Below are 23,421 nucleotides of genomic sequence, written 5' to 3'. Positions count from 1 at the left end.
AGAAGGCCTGGACTTAAATGTGCATAACAACCATACCCTTGTTTTCTTTTGTTTTTAGATGAAGATGGTATTTAAGGTGATGGCTTGGGCCATTTCAGGAAGTTACTCAGTTTCCCTGGTTATCTTCCATACATACAGGGTACACATGTTATTATACTTCTGTTTGTTTTTAAAAAAAAAAAATCTCAGTACTATAGCTTTATAATTTTGAAATTTCATCAACTGAATCACACTGCTTCCTAATAAACTGTACTTTTAAAATGTCACTCTCACAGATTTGTTGTAAGGTTTAAATGATAAATTTCACACAAAGTGCTTAGAAAAGGGCCTGGTATGATATATGGGCTAAATGGCAACTGTTAATGCCATTGTCACTGGCCAGATAACATTAATGAAAAAGTCACATTTACTATCAAGTATTATTTGAAATTAAAAATTATGATGTTTTATATTAAATAAGTAATTATAAGATTAAAACATATTAACTTGCATACTTATGTTTTGACACAGAGCATTCAACACATGGTAGATAATATTAGAAACAAAATCAGTTTCATTGACAAATCTAGGGATAATGCCTTTTTTTTTTCCTTTGGTTGATTATTTTTGTTTCTCAAATACATATACACATAAAAATTCCAAATAATTTAACTCACATTTCTGTCATTATTTCTGCTGTTTTAAATTTTTTATTTATACATGTAATATGAGAATTTTGCTATATCATTAAATTCTCCATGCATGTATGTTCTGTAAGGTATACATAATATCCTATTTTACACATGCAACATGGTATTTACAATGCAAATGGTATTAAAGAGTGTTTGGGCAAAGCAAGTATATTAGAATTAGCAAATATATATAGAAAATCTTAAAGAACCAAGTGTGGTAACTAGAGCATGGAACTGAAGGGGATAAAATAGATAAAAAGAAACTAAGATTTTTATAAGATATGTAAGGAAAAGCTATTTAAAAAAACCTGTGACTAATGAATGTTCAAAACCAGGGTAAAACACAGTATAAGAATGCTACATTATAGTCCAACTTTCCATATTAATATCAATCGCATATGAAATATTAGCAAAAACAGTGCAGCAACATAAAAGTAATAGTATATATAGCCAAGCAGAATTTGCAGCTGTGATTCAATAATTGATAAACATTTAGAATCTGTATATATTTTTCAGTTTACTATTGAGTCAAAAGTAAAATAAAAAAAAGTCAACAGTTGCCAAACATAGATTTGATAAAATTAAATATTTCTTTTGATAAAATATTTTTTGATAAAATATTTTTTGATATTTCTTTTGATAAAATATTTTTTAAGTAAAAATATATTTATATATATTTATATATGGTGATGTATGCAACATTTATCATGCTGTCACATCTATGTTTAACATTTGATTACTTGAAACTAGCATGGTACTTGACACACATGCAAACATCTTGCAGTTCTCTTGAAGAGCCGACAAAATAGTTACCACTATTATTGGTCTGGATACTATAATCACTACAGTTAGATCAGGGAAATGAATGATATAAAATTTGAAATTAATAAAATAAATCAATATTTGTCAGTGATATAACAGAATAATTGTAGCAGTCATGTGAACTAAAAAAACATTATTAGAAGTAATATGAAAAATTATCAGTATAATATTAAAATTTGATGATTTTCTTATATGAAAGTATTACATAGAAAGTATTTACAATAGAAATTTGTTGAATAGCTATATTATGAAAACTTTCAATTCTCCTAATTGTGAATCAAGTAAATGTGGACTGTCATACCTAAATTTTGGTTAGAAAGATTCAGTATTGAAATATTTCACTACTCTAAGAAGTAAATTTAAACTTATTGTGGTTCCATTTGGTGGGTAATGTAATTATAATGTTCAGAATAATTCTTAAAGAGAAGACTATTTAGAGAAAAATAGTCATAGACGAGAGAGGAGAGCAACCTACTATAGTGATCTATAACATAATTAAATATATATGTGTGTGTGTGTATATATATATAGGTATGGATGCCTGATGAAATAGGACAGTTAATGAAAGAATAGGAAGCCTATTTGGACAAACATATTGAATGTTCCTGTGTATTTGGCCTAGCATTTCAATTTAGAGAGGGAAATCTGGATTATTTAATAAATTATATTGAGAGAAATCTAGAAGAAAACCAGCTAGGTTGGATCAATACTGATATAAAAATATTTTCCAAAGAAATAAAAGATTTGCATTAATCAAATCACCAAAGTACAAAAATGAAATTGGATAAAATATTTATTATCGATATTGGGATGATGAACCACTTTCTAAGGACATCAGAAGCACTAAACAGACAGCTTGGTACATTATACTGCATAAAATTAAACACACATCTCCTGCTTCTGCCCCGCTCTCTTCCAGCATGGCTGTGCACAACCCCTCCCATCAGTGCGCAGGTGCGGACTGCCCTGTTCCCCCAGCTCTCAAGCAGGAGTCCGTGGGGAGATGGCGGCTCGCTAGGATATTAGGTAAATAAATAAAAAGATAAATAAATAAAATTTAAAAATAAAAACAAATCTGAGAACTCTGATCCTAGGAAGTAGACATACTTTTCCCTATTCCTCCCACTAAGTTAAAAACAAAACAAAACACCCAAACACATGGACAGAGATCTGCTCCCAGCTTAAGAGCCTGATATATACTCAATCTAAAATATACAACAATAAATATAAAAGTATGTATATATACAAATTATATAAAATATATAATTTTGTATATTGATATATGTTTATGTGACAATATATATTTATACATAATAGTATATTTATTACTTATATGTAATACAGAATATATAAACATAAATAACATATTTATATAGTTTATATATACATATATAAATATAACTATTATATATTACAGTTATATAAATAGCAAGTTTATACATATATAAATATATAAATTATATGTATAACAAGTATTTATAGCCTCTGAAAATTCTCCAACGAGCTTACATCAAGTGAATAAATATTTACTCAAGAAAATGTATGGCAATTCAGTAAGATTAGCAAAGCAGAAATTCCATTCCAGAAGGGGTAGCCAAGAACATAGGTCTCTCTCTCCCCCTAGCTCCCTGTCAGAGGGTTAGCTTCCCAGGAAGAAATTTCTCATTCAGAATTCACCATACTAGTCCCAGCTACCTGCTGCCTAGGCTCTGTTCTGAGTGAGTAAAGTTGAGAGGCAGGGGCTACCTTCTTCTACTTAGGATCCATTTGTGTAACAGAGACTCTGTCTTTGACATGAAATCACTGAGATTCTATTCTTGCTCTGAGTTGTTAATTAGAGTTCCCACACTAGGTGAAGCAGTCCAAAAAGAATTAAGGCTCCTGCCTCTATCCACTCAGGTTTCAGTTCCTAGATCAAGGATGTCACCCCAAGAGAAGCATGCCATGGTGCACACCCTCAGAGTCTTGGCCCAGAAATGTTACATGGAGAGAGAAGCAAGCAATAAAATACGTAGCTGCTAATCTCTTTGCAAAGGAACTGAGTTCATTAACAAAAGAGCGTAGAGAGGCTAATGTCTAAGGGTGCACTCAAAAACAGTGGAGGTTGTTGTTGTGGGTAGTAATTGGGACATTTATGGATTCAGTGGACTGCTAAACTGTACATGTGAAATACATGTTACACTGTAGGTTGGCTAATTTGCTGAAGAGGGCTAGAGAGGGGAGAGGATAAAAAATATATTAGACCCATAGAAAGCAAAATTTAAAATGGCAGAGTTAAATCCAACTATATTAATAACACCATCATATGTGAAAGTATTAAACAATCCAACAAAAGGTAGAAATGGTTAGGATGGAAAAAAGCCCAATGAGATCCAAGTATATGCTGTCCATAGGAAATGCACTTTATATTCAAAGATACAAACAGTTTAAAATTAAGAGGATGAAAAATACATATTATGCAAACAGCAAGCACAAGAATGCTGGAGTGGCTATATTGATATCAAACAAAATAAACTTTAAAACAGAAAATATTAAAAGTTAAAAAGAATTATTTTATAAAGATAAAATGGTCAAGCTATCAGAAAGATGTAACAATTATATACATATGTGCTCTTAACAATAAGCACCAACATACATGAAACAACATCTGAAAGAAATGAATGGAGAAATGTAAAATCCAACAATAATAATAGGAGATGTTAATAACCCACTTTCAATAATATATATACACTAAACAGAAGATTCAACATGGAAGTAGGAGACTTGAACAATATTATAAACCAACTATAACTAGCAGACATCTATAGAACATACCACCCAATAATGACAGGATATATATATTCTATTAAAGTGAACCTAGAACCTTCTCTAGAATAGATGACATGCTAAGCCACAAAAAAAACTTCAATAAATTTTACATGATGGAAATAATATGCAGTGTATTTTCTGAACACAGTGGTATAAAATTAGAAAGCAATAATAGGGAAAAATTTAGAAACTCACAAATATGTGGAAATTGAATACACTCCTAATTAACAAATGAGTCAATGAGGGTACAAAGAGGGATTTCAGAAAATAATTTGAAATAAATTTTGAAACTTTGAAAATCAAAACACAACATACAAAACATATGAGATAAAGCTAATGCAGTACATAAAGTGAAATTTATAGCTCTGAATGCCTATATTAAAACAAGAAAGATTTCTAATAAACAACCTTCCACCTTAAGAGACTGGAAAAAAGAAAAGCAAACTAAATCTAAAGCAAGAATGTAAAAGGAAGTAAGTAGTATATACCAGAGTGGTAAATAATAAAATAAAAAATAGAAAAACTATAAAAATTAGTGAAACCAAAAATTGTTTCTTTGAAAAAAATCAACAAACTTGGTAAAACTTTATATAGATTTCCAAGAAAAAAGAGAGAAGCCTCAAATAACTAGATCAGATATAAAAGAGGAGGCATTACTATGGGCCTTATAGAAATAACAAAGATTATATAAGGAATACTATAAAAAATTGTACACCAATTAATCACTTAGGTGAAATGAACATATTCCTTGAAAGATACAAACTACCAAAAGTATTTCAATAATAAGAAATAAAAATAAGACAGTAAACAACAGAAAACATGAATGGACCTATAGCATGTGAAGAGATTAAAATAGTAATAAAATAGTTTGTATTTATTTAGTTATTTACTATTAGTAATAATAAAATAGTAATTTAAAAACTACCCACAAAGCAAAGCCTAGGCCCAGACTGCTAAATTCTATCAAACTTTTTAAAAAGCATGAATACCAATTTCACAAACGTTTCCAAAACGTAAAACAGGAGGGATTGCTTTCCAAATTATTGTACTGGTTTGGCCAAAAAGTGCCTTCAGTTTTCAAGTAAAAATAAAAGACAAATTTTTCATTTTCACCAAGAACTTTATTGAACAACATATTCACCCTTTTGTTCCACTACCTTCTGCCATTTTTCAGGCAACTTCATAATTCCATCTTCCCAAAACTTTTGATCTTTTTGAGCAAAGAACTGTTCCAGATGCCTTTTACAGTCTTCCAGGGAATTGAAATTTTTTCCATTAAGAGAATTTTGTAAAGACCGAAATCAATGGAAATCCGAAGGCGCAATGTCTGGTGAATAAGGCGGATGAATCAGAACTTCCCAGCAAGGCTGTAACAGTTTTTGCTTTGTCATCAAAGAAACATGAAGTCTTGCGTTATCCTGATGGAAGATTATGCGTTTTCTGTTGACTAATTCTGGACGCTTTTCGTCGAGTGCTGCTTTCATTTGGTTTAATTGGGAGCAGTACTTGTTGGAATTAATCGTTCGGTTTTCTGGAAGGAGCTCATAATAGAGGACTCCCTTCCAATCCCACCATATACAAAACATCACCTTCTTTGGATGAAGACTGGCCTTTGGTGTGGTTGGTGGTAGTTCATTTTGCTTGCCCCACAATCTCTTCCGTTCCACATTACTGTACAGTATCCACTTTTCATTGCCTGTCACAATTTGTTTGAAAAACGAAACATTTTCATTACATTTAAGTAGAGAATCACGTGCGGAAATATGGTCAAGAAGGTTTTTTTTTCCTCTTCACTTATGTGGAACCCAAGCATCAAGCGATTATCATAATCAAGCTGGTGCAAATGATTTTCAGTGCTTGATTTGGATATTTTGAATATGTCAGCTATCTCCCGCGTGGTATAACGCTGACTGTTTTCAATTAATGTCTCGATTTGATCGCTATCAACTTCAACTGGTCTACCCGACCGTGAAGCATCGTCCAGCGAGAAATCTCCAGCACGAAACTTCACAAACCACTTTTGACACGTTCGGTCAGTCACAACATCTTCTCCATAAACTACAAATCTTTTTCTGCGTTTTAGTTGCGTTTTTACCTTTCTTGAAATAATAAAGCATAATATGCTGAAAATGTTGCTTTTTTTCTTCCATCTTCAATATTAAAATGGCTACACAAAAATTCACCACTTTTTATGTCTTTTTTTTAAATACATACTGATATGACAGCTGTCACATACAATCTAACAAAATTGTTTCAAATGAAGTTAAAGACAACTAAGTGCTGCTAGAGCCATCTTACGGAAAAAACTGAATGAACCTTTTGGCCAACCCAATATAAAGTGAGTTTTACTCTGATACCAAAACTATCAATGATATCCCGAGGGGGGGAAAAAAAAACTACAGGCAACTATATCTTATGAATATGGATGCAAATATCCTCAACAGAATATTAGAAAACTAAATCCAGCAACATGTTAAAAAATTATATACAATGGCTAAGTGAGATTTATTCCAAAGATGTGAGGTTAGTTTAACATCCAGAAATCAATTAATGTAATATGTCATATCAGTAAAATAAAAAACAAAAATCACATATCAAAAGATACAGAAAAAGCATTTTACAAAATCCAACACCTTTTCATAATAAAAGCACTCAGCAAACTAGATGGAAAATTCCTCAACTTAATAAAGAGAATCTATGAATAACCCAGAGCTAACATTATACTTAATGATAAAAGACTGGGTACTTTTCCCCTAAGATCAGGACTAGGACAAAGATGTCAGTTCTCACCTTTTCTATTCAACATTATACTGGAAATTCTAGTCAGAGCAGTTGGCGAGAAAAAGAAAGAAAAGGCCTCCAGCTAGTGTTATACTTAATAGTGAAAAACAGAATGTTTCCTCCTGTAACTGGGAACAAGTCAAGGATGACTATTCTCTTATTCAACAAAGTGCTGGAAGTTCTCACCAGTGCAAAAACTCAAGAAAAGGAAATAAAAGTCACACAAATTAAAAATAATAAAATTGTCACTATTTGCAGATGATATAATTATGAATATAGAAAAATCCCAAGAAATCTACAAAACTACTCTTAAAAATAATAAATGAGTTTGTAACATTTTCAGGATACAAGGTAAACATATAAAATCAATTTTATTTCTATATAATAGCGATGAACACATAGACACTGAATTTAAAAATATAATACCATTTACAATCACTCAAAAATGAAATTATTAGGTATACATCTAACAAAGCATGTACAGGACTTGAATGCTGAAAACTACAAAACACAGATCAAAGGAATCAAGGAATGAACACATAGCCCAAAGCCAAGGTATCATTGCTATAACCTCTAGTATGTACATGAAGGGATGAAGTTTACTTGCTGTCTGGTTTGTTGATTTTTTTTTTTTTGACTCACTGCATGTTTTAGACAAAATCACAATGTGAAGACATGCACATGTAATAGTTCAGGTTTTCTTGGAGATGGAATTGTTGACTAAGTTGGTTTCATCCTTAGCAACCTCAGAGGGTAGCAGTGGGATGCTATCAATATACTCCATGCTGCACCATGGCAAACAGAGTGTGGGCACAGACAGGCCACAAGATGGCACAGCACCTCTCTACTTGGTTGGTGCCTTTGGCAACTCAGTAGGTTAAAAATCCACTGGGAGTTAGGATGTTGGGATTCCAGAACTCAACCTTAAGTAAATCTGAAAAACTGCTAAATGAATTTGCCATCTCAGAGTCCATTCTATATGTTATTAAGACCGAGACAATGTATTGATTTTCTTTTGACTCCTATTCCATTATGCTAAATGAGCATTTAAGAAGTCACAGAACCCTCCAAAAGCATTTAGTTTACACTGACTCTTATTTACCCAACAGCGGTGGTATACCGCTGTTTGAGGTACTGTTACCTCAAACATTATATGTTATGACCTCAAACGGTAAAAAAAGAAATCAAACAAGATTGAAATAAATGGAGAAATATAACCTGCTTATGTATTAAAGACAAAATATAGGAAAGATGTCAATTTACCCAAAAATAACAAACAGCTTTGACAAAGTTGCTATCACAAACCAGCAATATTTTTTTTAATTATTAAGTATTATTCAAAAATTGCATAAGACAATAATTGTAATATAAATTTTCATATTTGTATTTGAAATTTGTTATAATTAACCATCATGGAAAATTCAACATCACTCAGGTTTGCCTTTTACACTTATAAAATACCTCCTACTTGATGTTCCAAAACTTTAACTTGAAAGGCATGTCCATCTATGTGTGTCCACATGGTAGAGTTTGAAATAGAGGCCCAGTCTGGAGAACTGAGAAGTAACAACTGATTTAGAGGAATGGAAACACAGTAAATGATGTCTGAGTCATTTGAATGTCCTTTTATTTATTACCATACATTGCTGATTAGAAGGCTTTAGAGCTTTATTATAAATCAGGATTTATGACACAGGGTAAAGGCGATCTCATGAAAACTGTAATATAAGCCACTTTAGGGAAAAGAAAAAGCCTTTAGCTAATAATGGGCCTTTGACACAATTATACACAAGTATAAGGGAAAGATCTAGTGATGCAGTTTATAGCTACCATAGTACATTCACCTCCTGAGCTTAACTTCACCATGGATAAATTATTTTACATGCAAACTAGCTTACATCTATATGGTTGGTATAGAAATGAAAATCAATAAATCTTCTCTAATGATCTCAAATTAGTAATGACTCCAAAAGTACTCCCTAACTAAGGCGACATTTGAAAGTAGCATGCAATAAGCAAAACTGAAATTACACTAGAAGATGCACCAATATTCACCCATTGTCACTAAGCTCCTAAAATAGTATGCACTAACAACAAAATTCTTCCAGTGTCTTTTTCACTCAGATCACTTTTCCAAAATATAAGACCTCAAAGCAGGAAGCATTTAAAAAATTTGAACTATGTTAACATTCATATGTGACTACTCTAAAATTCATCATATAAGAGGAATTTCCCACACTTACCTTCCACTATTTTTATATTTTTCTTTCTGTGGTAGAACTAAGTTGATGTATACTATACAATGTATTGGGGTCCATCTGATATGAATGTATCAAGCATATTAATTAAAAATTATTGATACAGTTAAGGCATTAAAACTATATGACAACATTAGGAAGCAGATTTTAGCCAAAATCATGGAGCAGACATTGCCAGAATTATATATGTAATTTTAAACTATAATAAAACTCTAATATATATGTAAATATATATATCCATAAATAAACTATTATAGCATATAGTATAAAGACTGTATGCTATTATTTTAAATGCTAGGCTAAAACTGATTTAAATCATAGTTCAAGCATCAAGAACAATGCAAAACAAGTCACCCTTGTCTAAAATGTTATCAAGGTCCAATTGAATATGTTCTAATTAGACATATTTATGGCTACGAGCCAATTCTCAAAACTTTAGTAGTTTTTCACCAATGACATCATAATTTGTTATTTTCCATCAGTTACTAGCTATGTTAATGCAGACACACAAAAGATTTAAAGGGCCAACTATATTTGTTGACATTGTTTGCACTAGTAAATCCAACCTAATTAATAGAATTTATGAAAATATATAATACAAGCTTCATAGAATAAATATTGTGTTATATTCTAACATATAAAATTGCAGTTACTCCTCTTATGTTTATTAAAATAAGATGAAAAATCATTGATATAAAATTAAAATATTAATACAATATTTAAAATAAAATAAAATATGCCATAGCAGAATTAGATATAACATTAAAATGTGAGTGCATGTTGTGTTCTTTATTAAATTATTTTTGTACTCTCCATCATTGTATTTGTAGCAGAAGATTATCCAAATTTAAACTAATTGAAAAACTATTTAAAGAATGACAAATGGCAACAATTCTGGGCAGAATCAGCCAGTTCAATGTGGAGATGCAATGAGAATTGTTTAAACTCATTTATGATTCTGCTTATGAGATCATGATGAAGACCATGTTAAATATACCTGTTTTGAAGAGATATTTCTTTTGTATGTGAGCCTATTTTGTCTCAAATTTGAAGTTTAAATTACTTTATTCAGTACATTTTTATCTATGCAGTATTATTTGGCTAGTAAAATATATACACACACATATATATGCACCTATAAAGCATGATCTGTTGTATATGAAAAAATGTATAAGAATGTGTGAGATTTTACCAGTTACTTTATAGTTTTCAGTCTCAGATTTTGTTGCATGACTCAGAACTACTAGTTTTATCCTTAAACATATTTATAGTGGTTAATATTTATATTTATAGTTTTAAAAATTCACATTAAAATTTTTAAAATAACAGTAAAATTATGAAATAATATAAAAATATTTAGAAAGTAGAATTGCAATTTAGACTTGTTAGGATCATAATCATGGGTTCCAAACTGTGCAAGAAAAGATACTAAGTTCTGTTTCATCTTTTCTTCATCTTAATGAAGTCAATAATACCTATTTCATAGAGTTACTTAAAAATTAAACATATATTTGGCCATTTATCAGTATCATTATAATTGATCAAAAAAATTAGTTCTCTTAGGTATTATTTTTAATTGAAAAATGAATGACAAAACATAAATTAAAAAATGTTTAAGATGGTGCAGAGTAAATTCCAAAAGTAATAAAACTTACATTTAAAAATTTGGATGGAAGAGAATACCTATATGTATATGTATAATGGAATCACTTTGCTGTACACCTGAAACTAACACAACATTGTAAATCAACTATACTCCACTATAAAATAAAAAATAAAATGAGTGGGCTTTTAGCTAGCCTAAAAAAAAAAATTGGATGGAAAAACATGAAAATACAATCTTGTTTATCTCTAAAGATAAATGTAATTATTTCTTCTGTAAACTTGTCTACAGAGTTCAAACTTCCTCTAATGAGTATGTGGCTCTGTTAAAACTGAAATGTATTTATTTTATTTAAACACACTGTAGCCTGCAGAAAAAGATAGCAAATGAATGAGAAACAAAAGAAAATGGAAGTGTGGGGAAAAAGATCTAGGGATAATCTTTGGGGCAATTCTTAGACTAGCCTGAATTTACCTGTGTACTCTGTGAACTGGGTGCATTGTCATTTGTAGAAATTACTGTAAACATTATATCATAAAAGTTTAAAAATAAGATTCTAGCAAAATTTTCTGCTTAGCTCATTAAAAATAATGTACTGAGTGCTATGTTCCCCCCAATTAAAAGGCTTTTATAAAGACAGCCTTTTTAGGTATACAGAGGTGAGAGAACATAAGAAAACAATGTAAGGTCTTTGAATATCTTGAATTTTCTTCTGAGAAGTTATCACCGTAATTTTAGACCCTCATCCCATCCACCCCAAATCACACATAACTTACCTGCTTACATCTTTACTATCTTTCAGTTCTTAGTATAAAGATACTTCCTTGGCATGTCCTCCTCCTCCTCCAAGATTAAATTAGGACCTCCGTGAATGTTTTTTGTTTGTCTGTTCATTTGTTTGCCTGTGTGCTTCATTATGTGCATTTTGCACCCTCCATTTTCTACTACTTGTCAAAACACTAATTATTGTCAATGCTCACATTGGGCTGTAGCCATGAGGGCATCATCTTACCTCTCTCGCATCTGATCTTCTGTATGTAACATAATAGATGAGCCATGATATTTATTTCATCATTACATAAATGAAATCAATGCATTTCTCTATGATGAATAGTGTTGAGCATAATTTTCAGTGCTTATTTTTCATTTGCATATCTTCTTTGGTGAAGTGTCTGTTCAGACAGTTTGACCATTTCTCTTGAGCTGTTTGCTTTCTTTTAATTGAGTTTTGAGAATTCTTTATTATTCTGGATACCCATGTGTTATCAGATATGTGATTTGCAAATATTCTTCCATTTGGGGGCTTGTCCTTTTTGTTCTCCTACTAGTGTCTTTACAATGAGCATAGATTCCAAATTTTGAGAAGTCCAGTATACCATTTTTTTGTTTTAATACATTGTTTCAGTGCCTTATTTAAGAAATATTTGCCTTACTCAAGATATAAACATTTCATTCTATGTTTTCTCATAGAAGTTTTATAGTTTTAGGTTTACATTTAATTTATAATCCACTTTTAGTTATTTTTTTCCATATGGTATGAGGTCATATGGCTATCCAATTGTTTCAGAACTACTTGTTGACAAGCCATTCTTTTGCTTTCTCCACTAAGTTGCCTTTGCACCTTTGTAGATAATCAACAGACAACATATATCTCTGGGTCTATTTCTGTATTCTATGTTCTGTTCCATTGATCTATTGCCTGTCTTCTTGCCTATACCACACTGCCTCGATGACTGTAGTTTTATCATAAGTCTTGAAGTCTGGTAGAATCAGTCCTCTGACTTTGTTTTCCTCCTTCAATCTTGTGTTGTCTACATTGGATCCTTTGTCTCTCCTTATAAACTTTAGAATCATTTTGTTGATATCCACAAAATAACTTGCTGGGATTTTGTTTGCAATTGTGTTAAATATATATATCAGGTTGGGGAAAACTGAAATCTTGACAATAATGAGTCTTTCTATGCATGGTACTTAGATTATCTCTCCACTTATTTAGATCTTCTTGATTTCTTACATCACATCTTTATGGTTTTTTTTCATATAGATCTTATACATTTTTTTGTTAGATATATACCAAAGTATTTTATATTTGGTACTAATGTAAATGATATATTTTTTTAAATTTTAAATAATAATTTTCCATTGCTGCTATATAAAAAAACAATTGACTTTTGTGTATTAATCTCATATCCTTCAACCTTGCTATAATTGCATATTACTTTCAGGAGTTTTTTTTTGTTGGTGTTGATTCCTTAGAATTTTCTATGTATACAGCAGTGTCATCTGAGAACAAAGACCATTTTATTTCTTCCTTCCTAATCTGTATATCTCTTATGCATTATCTAAGACTTCTAGTACAATGTCAAACATTATGTGTGAAAGCACACATCCTTACCTTTTTCCTGATCATATTGGGAAAACATCTAGTTTCTCATGTTAAATATGATGCGAGCTGTTATGGGCTTTATAGATGTCCTTTGTCAAGTTGAGAAAATTCTCCTCTATTCCCTGTTTGCTGAGAGTTTTTATTACAGATAGGTGTTGGCCTTTCTCAAATGCTTTTTCTGCATTTATGGATACAATCATGTAATTTTTCTTCTTTAGGCTGTTGATGATGGATAACATTAATTAATTTTTGAATGTTGAACCAATCTTGCAAACCTAGAATAAATCCCACTTGTCTGTGGCTTATGATTTTTTTATACATCATTGGATTTTATTTGCTATTATTTTGTTAAGGATTTTTATATCTGTGTTCATGAGAGATGTTAGTCTGTAGTTTTTCGCTCTTGTGATGTCACTGTCTGGGTTTGGTATTAAGGTAATGCTTACTCATACAGTGAGTTAGGAAGTATTCCCTCTGCCTCTATTTTCTGGAAGAGATTGTATAAAATTAATTTCTTCCTTAAATATTTGTTAGAATTCACCAGTGAGCACTGATACTTTCTGTTTTAAAAGTTTATTAATTATTGATTCAATTTATTTAATCATTGTAGGCCTATGTAGTTTATTCTGCCTATGTGAGTTTTGGTAGCTGTGTCTTTAAAGAAATTGGTCCATGTTGTCTATGTTGTTAAATTTGTGGACACAGAGTTGTTCATAATATTCCTTTACTATCCTTTCAATGTCAACAGAATCAGTAGTAATAGCTCCTCTTTAATTTCCAGTACTAGTAATTTGTGCCATCTCTCTTTTTTCTCTTTTGTATCAGTTTCAGTTGATTTGTATTTTCTCATTATTCTTATTTGTCTTTTCATGCTTCTTTGTATTACTGTTTATGTCATATTTTATTTGTTTCAAATACCAGTCATTGTGAAGTTTCTCTTATTAAGTGCTGGATATTTCCAAGTTGCTATTAATATTCTTGAGGTTTATTCTGTGATGAGTTTAAGTTACTTGAAAACAATTTGATCTTTTGGGATGTTGATTTTTAAACTGTGTTAAGTGGGATTATCATAGTGTTAAGACTGGATGTTAATTTTCCCCCACTATGGACTACTCTTCCAGGTGAGGGTTTCCTCCCTAGTTTGTGGGATTAGGCATTAATTCCTTTCCTGTGTGAGTTCTGATGATTTTTCTTTCTAATCCCTTTTAGGTGCTGTTTCCCAAGCCTCTTATAGCTTCCTTGAAGTATTCATGTATTGATCAGTACTCACCTGAATAATCCAGGAGAATCTTCTACATATGTCCAGAGTTTCCTCCAGTATTCTGGAGTGCCTATAAACTCTAAGTGCCTGAGGTTCTTAGCCTCTGATCTGTCTGCAATTCACAGGGTCTGCCTGGTTTTGCCTTGGTTCCATTCCCTTGTGCCTTGGTTTGGAAACTCTCTCTAGGCAGTTTTCTGGAGGCAATCAGACTTATCACCTCATCTTTTTTCCCCCATATTTTAGGGATTAGCCTGATATCCACTGTCTTGAGCATCTTTGTTTTATAAATTTATCTTTTTTTTTTTTTTTTTTGGCCATTCCAGATAAGGTGAATCTGTTCTCTATTTCTCCTTCTTGGCAGAGAACAGATATCAGTAATAGGATCAGCATTACCTTGAATGTGAGTGACAGAAATATCATTCAACCACATTAGCTTATGAGGATAATGAATTAATTCATGAAATCCAAAAAGTCATTGAACACAGCTTCAGGTAAGGACACAAGTTCTCCTGTACATCAAGAACACTTGAACTTTGAACAGTTTCTCTCTGCTGTTTCCAATTTCTGCTTCTCATTCTCTTTCACTGTGGGCCACGTCGTCTCCTCACGGTAGACAATTTGGCCACAAAGATTTATGTGATTTATGTCTACAGCTATTGAATATTAAAATTAAAGGGGAAGTGTTTTGATGCTTTCTGTGGAGAGACACATTGGTGCCACTTGTTTCACTTTTCCCCACTAGCTTCTTTAATTGTAGTAGGAAGACTGAGCATCACTATGTGTGTCTGGGGTGGTGGGAGTGGGTGGGTAGAGACTGCCATCAGGAAAAAGATTGTGGTTCAGACCGTCCTACAACTGTGCCTTAAAACTTAATAATGTCACACCAGTAGTCATATAATGAAAATACAGCCATATTCCTCTAACTGGTATATGGTGAAATTTTAATTTTTATCAGGAAAATAAGATACCCAGTGGAGTATGTGTTGAGTATTCAAGTTTTGTATCTGTTGGTCAAAATTAAACATTGCTTTTACAGAGCAGACATCTTCTCTTTGAAGTACAATAAAATCTTAGAGACTCAAGTTTTAAGTTTCTTGGACACAGAGCATTTGAACACTCAGAGAAGTTTACCATTGGTATTATAATCTTTCTGATGTTTTCTTCTTCAACTTGTCTTTTCTTTGTCACTTTTAATTTCCATCATCCATACCTGTAAACCTTATTTTTCTTTTGTTATTTTCTGAGACACAGAAGTGCAAATAACACATATATGGATTATGACAAAATGGCAACTATCTAGCAGTACTCTGGAAATACTCTAACATTACTTAGATTAATGTAGATATAGGGACTAAAGTTTTGTTTAAAAAAACAACTTGAAAATCACTGTTAGTGTCAGAGACACTGAGATAATTTTTATCAGTGTCATGTTTGGAAGTCAGTGATGTGTTTCTTTTTCTTCATTTGATAGAGATATAGAGCTATCAAATGTGTCAATCACTAAATCAGAGAGGAGAGTTTTTGATGGAGGAAAGGTGATGATTATTACTTTTTCAAAGTGAGCGATTTACTGTATTCTTGGCTGCATTTCATTCAAATATATGAAAGAAATTCAGCCCCCACACCCTGCTAAAAAGGTCTCTCTGGAAAAATCAGGTTTTAGTTTTACATTTAAAAAGAAATTTTGAAAAGTAAGATACTTGTGAACTTTTGCTACTATTATTTTCTTAGGGGTTAATTTTCTATGTGATCAGATAATAGGTATCTCAGATATAGTAATATAAAAAAACAAAGCTTAGGCATTATGAATAATAGTATGAAGAAGTGGAAGATGATGTTATTCTTGTACAATTATAACTAATGCATACCAAATTTACCATTCACGGGAGAACCTGTTAGTTGATGAGTTTAGATAGTTAGGCTGGGGCCAGACAGAGAAAGCGTTTTTACATGACACTCAATTATTTAGATATAAGCTTTGAATCCACTGAGAACAACAGCAAGATTTATGGAGAGATGTACCATAATTTGTAGGATATTATTTTCTCTTAATTAAGGATAAAATATTATTTAATGAAACAACTAATTTTCCAGAATAAAAATATTTTTGAATGTTGAACTCCCTCATGTTAAACTCATTCTATTTCAATTACTAAGTCATTAACTCCCTATTTCTTTAGATTTCTTATTCAAATAGAAAATAAATTACAAATGAAAATGGAGTTAGGCGAAATTATGGCCATCATAACTTTTTACAATTAAATATGAGTATTTTTTACTACTGTATATTGTTGTCAGTTACTCAAGTGCTATTTGTCTTTGCTTTATTTTGTCCTTAGAGAGGTAGAAGGGAACTCAAAAGTTTATTATTTACGCAATCATTTGTTTATTGCCTTTTTAGTGACATCCACTGAGTTTGATTAAACTTTAATCCAACTTCAGTTTTGCAATATATAGTATTTAATTATCAAAAGGCATGCTTTAGCATTTTCTTTGTCTCGTTTTGAAAAGTTGAAAGATATTGTGCAAGGTTTTCTGAATTTCTACTCATTGGCTACCTTAACAAATTCAGTTTTGACTATTAAATTATATTGTGCTTCTTACTGTTTGAAAACCTCTGAATAGCAGTGGGCCAGATGTTGTTGCCTGATTAGATACCAAGATATTTTAATCACCAGCTGTAGCATTATAAACCTCCTCTTTTAATACTTCACTTTAAGTTTTCCATCTGCTTTTAGCATCTGGTCAGTTCTGTCTAGGTTGTCATTCTATTTCATTTCTTCTTTGTTGCCCCACAAACAACATGGCTTAAACGAAACTTCTCTGTCAGTCCTTAGGACCAAATCAGATATGCCATTATTCTAAATTTTAAAACGCACATTATTTAAGTAATAATTATAGTAATACTCATATTTTTATAGAGTTTTCACTTTTCAACACATCTATAGTACATAATGTAGACCAATAATATGTTACATTTAAAATGACAATATTCACTAAAGAAAATTTAATCAGACTGATTAAGCTGGGGATACATCTTACCCTTTTCAAAGGGATGTGTTAATAAAGTAATCATGCCAAAATGTTCTTTCACATTTGTCTTATTACTGAGGAATGGGTTTAGAAAATGGAGTTAAATGATATTTCATAATTTGGGTATAAAATCTTTAAAAAGATTTTAAAATCTTTGCCAATATTTGGGACCAGAAGTGTAGAGACTGAGTCAAAGATGGCATTATCGGGACCTTGTTCACAGCCACCCCATCAGCAATTGCTCTTTCCCATCATCTTCTCCAAATTTAAGCTTGGCTCAAGTATGGCCTGCTCTGTGAAAATGGATGCATCCATACCAACCCACAAATCTCTTACTTTACTAAAATATTATTGCATCTAATTTACTAAAGCACTGATTTTAATGATTTAATTTGAAGTTTTACTTAATCAATTAGGTTAGAAGTCAATTTAGAGATGATAGCTTTATCTATTTATATATATATACATATATATATATATACTTTACAAAATTAAATACAATTTTGATGATTTAGAGAATATACAGTAAGTATTAAGGACTGAGTAGGAGATCATCCACATTATAGGGTAAGAAACCCAGACATTGTGAAGACAATAGACTTTAACAACCAAACATCATTGAGTAAATAAGCCAGAAACATTATTATTATTATTATTATTATTATTATTATTAGGCAGTGGAGCAGATTATTTGGCAGTGGAGCAGACAGTACATTTACAGCTAAACTCAGTTTACAAACAGAATAAATTCTAAATTCATTCATTCAGAAATACTTATTTTGTGCCCACTACATACATGCCAGTCACACTTTGATGTCCTCATATATCCCAGAAACAAAAAACAAAACAAGCAAATATAGCTGCTTATATGTAGTTTATATTCAAATGGAGGCTGGACAAGAATTTTTCCAAATATAACATACCACCTAAAGCTCATGCTATAAGACCTAGGAACTTTATAGGATAGCTCCTTACAAAAGTATTAAAATAAACACACTTTGTAGCACTTTAAAAGACCATACATTTCTTAAGTGTGTGTGGAAAACTCTGCTGTTTGAGGCTATAGTACTTGCATGGATTTTGATAGGAGCAAAAAGAAGAATAACAAGGACAAAAAGTAGATTTGATAAAGAAAAAAAGTAAATGAAATTTGGGTTTTGACAAATTTTAGTTGAGTTACAACCAGTACATCAGTAAAGTGATCGTATCAGGACATACAAACAAATGCCTCAGAATCGTGTCAAAGGGTAATGGTAAATGAGGTGAAAAAAAGAATTTCATCAGAACGAAAAAATTTCTGCTAAAAAGAAAAAAAAAAATTTCTGCTGGTCAGTAATTTTGAAATCTCTCTAGTAAGAACAGGTTTAAGATTAATGCCAGAACAACCCTTTATCTAAATAGTATATTATCTATTTCTGATGGAAGTATATATCCTTAACTTCATTGAAATTTCAAGAAATCATACATAGTTCATTCCAGCATGCATTGTTAGAATTTACAATCTAATGCTTTTGACAAATTTATAATAACCCCAGTTAAGGAAGAACTATTTGTAATTAATATAAAGGGAAGATATTTTCAGCAAAGTTATATTTTCAGCAAGTTATATTCAAGAAGTACATATATAAAGGAAATTATGGCAGTGGTGCATGATTTCATTATTGTAAGAGAAGCCCCTTCCCCTTTTTTGATATGGGGATCCAAGAGGCATCAAGTAAGATATTTTAAAATATAACTGCAAGTTATATTTTCAACAAATTACTCTTATATAGATTGGGTAGACCGTGCTTGGCTGTGATATTCTTTGATGACAAAATCATTGCCAAGTCTTAAATACTTAAAAGATTGTAAATGCGTCATCAAAACAATTTTTATTTTTTAACTTTGATTTTTAAAAGCCAAGTCAAAATAAATTACTTAATCCTAAAATGGTGTACATAAAAACAACAAACAAAATTAAAATTTGCTTGTCCCTCATCAAACCACAATGATATATTTGAGCATACTCTTTTACTAGTAGTGATGGATTTTACTTATTCTCAAAGTCTTTAATTTTTTTTTAATCAAAGACACGTATATTCATTTATCCATCTTTAATTTAGTGGTTTTAGTTATGGTGAAGACAAAAACCCAAAAGCCAAATAATAATGGACTTTAATTGTGAAATGATGGATTTAAGATCATGATTTGTGAATTAGGAGAGTTCATTGATTAATCGAGATATTAATCTTACAAATGTACCCTTTAAGCATTATCATATTATAATATGTAATATAAGGGTAACTATCGTAATGTTCAATATGAGGTAAAACAAGCAAACAAAGAACAAATGAAAAAAAGTTCAAGTAATTATAACTGAATTTTGATGTTGTTAATCAGGAACGCTTACCAGGTTTTATTTCCCTTTTAGGAAATAATACTATGTTCTAAACATTCTTCCTATTAAAATAGGCCACTTGACACCAATCACTGCTTAGAAAGCTCTTGCTACTTTCTACTTTCTTCAAGAATGTGACCTTTTTATTTTGTGAAAATCCAGAATAATAAAAACCTAAAACAAAGCTATATTCTATTATTAAATAATTAATATAACATAAATTATATATGGGATCATTTTTTTCATATATTTTGCCAAAAATGTGCTCTTGTATCAATCTCTGGAATGAAAATGAATAAATTTTCAAATACTTAGATTACCTATTAATAGCCATTACATTTTGTCAAGATATTGTGGAATCAGTTTTGTGGATCATTTGAATAAGCTGAATAGAAAGAAATAAGAAACAGTGCAATTTCTGATAATGAGTTCTTTAATCTGAAATACCTATTATTATTCCTAAGTCTAAAATTACTATGTATTTTTATTACATTTCCAGGAACTAAAGGTGATTTGCAAACACAATTTCAAAAAGAGGTAATTTCAACATCAGAAGGTTGTGAAGAAAACAGAAGAAGGAGACATTTGACTGCGTGTAAATCTTCTAAGGAAAGACACCATCAGTTTGCAGGTACACACACATCTAGGAAATCATGTTGATGGTAACGTTTTAATTCATAGCATTATTTTAAGTGTAATTGTTTTGATTACTGTTGCATTGAGTTCCTGAACTTCTTACAGTTAAACCAGAACTTATTTTGGTGGATGTTTCCTAACATCCACTGAAGTATATATATTTGAAGAAATTACTCTTGACTATCACTCCATACCCTGCATGTTCCTTGCCGACACTAAAGAAGGCAGGGAGATATTTTTGTATAGAGAGTTCATTCACCCTCAGTGTTACTGGGCATTCAAAATAGATTTCTTGTAGTTTACCAATTAATCTGCAGGGGATCTGGCCCAAGCTGGAAAGGAGTGGGAACTGCTGAGATTTGCTGAAGATCTGTGTGGATGAGAGAGAGCTCATGCGATAAGCAGTATCACAGTTGGTTTAACTCCATTTGTAAAAATGCTAACATTTGATTATATGGTATAGGCACACGAAGAGATTGATGCTCTTGATTTAGACATTCGATAAAACAAACTAAGAAATGCAAAAAGCTTGAAGTTACGTAATCCAGCTCAAGCCTTTAAAACAACGAGACCTCCTGTTTTGAGCAATATTTCCTTGTCTCTCTTTTTCTTTTTATAAGAAAGTCAGAGTTAAATATGTTTTAAAAATCTAGTTTGACAGATATAAATGTTAAAGAAAAAATTTAAAAATATCTTACTTGATCCCTCATGTATCCCCATACCAAAAAAGGGGAAGGAGCTTCTCTTATAGTAATGAAATCATGCACCACTGCCATAATTTCCTTTATATATGTACTTCTTGAATAGTTATTGTCAGAGAAGAGTTTTCTCTTTGCAGTTATAAGTCATTCCTTTGAGAAAAGCTCCCAGAGGGGTATAACTCAGTTTACCAGGAAAAAATATCCAGTTGTATGTGTGCACACAGATGTTTGTTTTCCTTGTCATTCTCCCTTGCTCATTCCCTTGAGAGACAACAGTAGAATCATTTTGCTGAAAGCTACTCTGCAGCAGTATAAGGGCCTTATCCAAATTGCTTTTATCCCCCATAAGCCTGTGGGGAACTTTAATTTAATGATTTTTGATCATAGACCTCAACTTCCATCTTAGAGAAGTATTTTTCTCTAAATCACCTTGTACTCAGTTTGAAAGTTGCCTAAATAGAAAGGACTGGAATTATGTAGACACTGTTTATCAGAAAAACAGTGGCTTTGTAACACATAGAATAAGTTTCAATAAAATAGCAAGTGGACTGGGTTGGCTACCATTGTTATTCGACAAGAACACTCATGGTGTCACATGGGAAATTACCATAGATCATTGGAACTGTGGCTTGATGAGGATGAGTGTTCCCAAAAAACTGCTTCTGTAAGTGATTTTATTTTTGCCACACATTCATTTTAAAAATTTGATGAGTGAAACAGAATGGTGGTATACATGACGCCATGTTCTTTCAATAATGTAGTAAAGGGAAGAATTCAAAGTAAGAATAATAATAATTATTGTAATAATGTACTCATCTAAGGCAGTAGACCGTAGTACAAAAGGGGACAATTTAAAGATACCAGCTTCTAGAATTCTATTGAAATTTTAGCATATTTCACATTTCAAAAAAGGGTAAAGATTTATGAAACTTTTAGCACTGATATGTAAATATCAAATTTACATTGTGTCATATATCACCGGCCACCTTACTAATTCCATCTTTATTTGATGTTGAATATCTTTCCCTGAATGACTTAAAGGTATAACTCAGATTTATTCTTATAACAGCTGCATACTATCACATTGAATACTGTACTGTAACTTATGTATCCAGTTTATGACCTGTCCAATTTAATATGATTACATAGTAACTGTATTGAGAAATTGGGGACCAGTGTACTTGTGGAGTACAAAAATCTCTCGATATTTAAGTGGCCCAGGCTTTTACTAACATTAGAAAGGAATATTAACATACTTTCTTGGGGTCACATCATCAAACAAGGGTCATTGCTACAGGTTGGTGTTTTTAGAAAAAAACTATTTGAGGTCAGTGCTATTTGCATCACTCATTATTCTATTGTCCTTGAAATCAGTGGTCTCTAGATATCAGAGGTGTGGGTATAAAGATCTAGAAGCAAATACATTGATTCTTTCATTCTACTACTATATAATTATGGAATACACACACACATAAATATACATAAATACATGTATGAACATATTTTTAAATCAAGTGCTTTTCTGTCAAGTATAAATACTTACGAAAACAAAAGATACCTTTAATTTTATTCTTCTGTTAAACACAAATTCACCTTTAATCATGTGTCTTATATTCAGTATCTCACCAGTTATATAATATGGATGCTCTCCATTAATTTTCAATGTACAATGGAAGGAACTTTCTTTCCTCTGAGAATAAGAAGTAACACATGATATAAATATAAATCTCTATGAGAAAACTTGCTTATATTGTGGATTGCTGCATTCCCACTAAGAATTAATTTCCTAGCACTTGTATCAGAATAGTCTGAACGTTTGTTTGTACGTTATAATTGTTTTCCCTTACAAAACATCCAACGTTAGAACTTTGCCATGACTGTTATTACCCCACAGAAAAGTTTGTCTGGGTCTAGAAGAAAACTCAATTATGACTTTTAGTGCGTTCCAGACACTGTTTTCTGAAAGCCAAGACACTTTTTATTTATAGGAATAAGGATACTTTGAATGAAAAATGAAGGAAGCTTGTATGTATTTTCCAGGTCAGAATCCTAGAAATTTGCAGATGCTCCCTCAAAAAAGAGGG

This window comes from Eubalaena glacialis, chromosome 9, assembly GCF_028564815.1.
Source record: "Eubalaena glacialis isolate mEubGla1 chromosome 9, mEubGla1.1.hap2.+ XY, whole genome shotgun sequence".
Taxonomy (NCBI): Eukaryota; Metazoa; Chordata; class Mammalia; order Artiodactyla; family Balaenidae; genus Eubalaena; species Eubalaena glacialis.
The sequence above is the reverse complement of the archived record's forward strand: the minus strand, read 5'-3'. Positions refer to the sequence as shown.